General features: G+C 36.3%; 1 long non-coding RNA gene across 1 annotated transcript; it reads left to right on the top strand.

Moving 5' to 3' along the window:
* The first annotated feature begins 261 nt into the window (after positions 1 to 261).
* On the top strand, positions 262 to 2003 carry LOC148780522 (uncharacterized). Its single transcript, XR_016041555.1, has 2 exons — positions 262 to 594; positions 1575 to 2003. It is a non-coding gene; the product is annotated as an uncharacterized LOC148780522 (long non-coding RNA).
* The last annotated feature ends 470 nt before the right edge of the window (positions 2004 to 2473 follow it).

Consider the following 2473-nt stretch of genomic DNA (forward strand, 5'->3'; position numbering starts at 1 on the left):
ACAAGAGGAACCCACTAAAGCAATAAATCATGGAAAGCATATGCTTAGATACTCTATTTTATAAGGGAAGGAAGAGAAAAGAAAACAAAGAAAATCATGTAAAGAGCACGAGTGGGTCCCTTTGCCCCCAACCCTTTTAAAAGCATAGATCCTCCTTGCTATCAGCTATCACATGGATCATTGGCACATGGTCGACCAAAAAAGGGCATGTATGTGGTGCTCCATGGCACCATTAATCTTGCCACGATTTTAGGATAATCCTACGACCTAATGGATGAAGGTATGATGAGTGATCTAGAAAACGGATAGAAGACCCAGATCGGGCACTTCAAAAACCAGTATGGATTGATGAATCGGTGATTCGGATCGCCATGTTACTATGCAAAAGAAATAGTGAACCGGTGGAAAAATACATTAAAGAATAGTGAATTGACCAAAAACAAGTCTAGATCAATGAATCTGCAATACGGATCACCGTTTTACTGTATGGTACCGCCAGTTCTATTCTAGACTCAGCTATTTTTCTATATATATTCAGAACCGAAATCATATGATCGATTCTCAAATCACACTGGACGTTTCCGTGCCAACCAGGTATTTTTTAAATCACTGGGTATGATAGTTTCTTTTGCCTAAAACAAACCATGGGGAGAGTTTTCAAGATAGAGCAAATATTTTGACTAGTTATGGAAAGCCAAGATCACGTAAGAGCAACTATAATGTATTATTTTGAGAGTAAATTGTCTATGGGATCTTTCAGGCAAAAGATCAAGGAAGGATTTATTTTTTTAAATTTGAAAGGTTGTGTTCCGTTGAGTTTCTTATCTTGTATATTACAAGATATTAAGTTTTCGATATTGAGTTTATTATTTTGTGGGATTACTATTGTAGTGAGATTTGTTTCCTAAAACATAATAATTGTAACTCTATAAATATCTTGTAAACCATAGTAAAATGAAATACTGGTTTACCCTCCATGAACGTAGACACAATTACTGAACCATGAACCACGTATATGCCTTATTGATATTTTCCTTTTCTCTCGTCATATTTCTCTTATTGCAAATTCTACATGGTATAAAAAACAGGTCGCTCTATCATTAGCGATCCATTGCTCACCGTTGGTTGCATCCTCTCTCTTGATTGTCGTCCATGATCATGGAGTGAGTTTGATGCCGTCCATATTTTTCTCTCTATTGACTGTATTTCTCTGCGGTCATATCCTTTCTCTCTCTAAGACGCTAGTAAATGGCGTCAATGGCATCAATGATTGTCATAACTAGTCTGCTCGTGCATCGCTCAAAGGAGAGAAGGAATCTATCTTCTTCTCCATTCTTTCTCTTTAATGGATTTAGTACAAACACTAGTAGTCCACACTTTGTATATTGGCCTCAAAGCAAAACCTTTTAATGCAAGAGATCCTTGAGGGTGAATCGCGTATTTGGAGAAAAAAAAAAAAGGGAATAATGAGGACACTGACAAAACAACTAAAAAGGCATGGCTGTTTCGGAATATGTAAGGTTTGTTTGGAAATATCTAAATTGAGGTAGTGTGTGTTCAAAAAAAACTTGCAGCAATTGAGTTTGATGGTTACTGTAAAGGTAAACTTATCAAGGTAATCAACAACACGTTCGCACTAAAATTATTGAGGCCACAATGGAGTTGGGACCAGAAAACCATTTCTCTTGGAAACCGAGGCATACAAGGATGCGCACCGAAGACTGTTCAGGCCATAAAAGAGAAGATGATAAATCTTGATGTCAAAGCCTCCGAAGAAAGTGGTTGTCAGCAACTAAGTAACAAAAGTGGTTCTTTCTCTACGCAAGATCCGCCGTCTTCCTCTCAGGACACAAGTAATCCTAATGCTTTCATGTCTTCTTGTGACATTTTTTTTGGATAATAGACTCAGGGACCATATCATATAATTGGTAACTTACAATGCCTATGTAACTTTAAAAACAATATAAATATAAATCATGTGTACATTGCCAATGGTTCCTTAATCCCAGTTCATGGTGTTGGTAAGACTTGTTTTTTCTAAATCCCAAAACGTTGAAGTTCTTTTTATGCCATTTTTTCCCTCCATCTTGATGTATATTAGTAAAATTACTTAAGAGTATGAATTGCAATATTATTTTCTTTCTTAACTCTGTGACTTCTCAAGGCCAGGCCACTGGGAGGAAGATGCGTAAAGGAACGTTGTCTCATGGGCTATACATATTTAATCAGGCAATTATGGCTTTGATTACGAGTCAATATAATTTTGATATCAATAAATTGTGGCATTAGAGATTTGGATATCCCTCAGATAAAGGTCTAAAAAAATTAATGCTCTCTCTATATTTAAACTCTCATTCTTGTGAAATCTGTAAATTCTCAAAACAGACTAGACTTCCTTTTCAATGCATGTTTCAAATGAATCCTTTTATTTGATACATTCTTACGTATTGGGACCAACCCCTCTTATGTCGGC

Source organism: Amborella trichopoda, chromosome 9, assembly GCF_054954075.1.
Source record: "Amborella trichopoda isolate Santa Cruz 75 chromosome 9, AtrichopodaSantaCruz75HAP2 v2.0, whole genome shotgun sequence".
In the NCBI taxonomy this organism is placed as follows: Eukaryota; Viridiplantae; Streptophyta; class Magnoliopsida; order Amborellales; family Amborellaceae; genus Amborella; species Amborella trichopoda.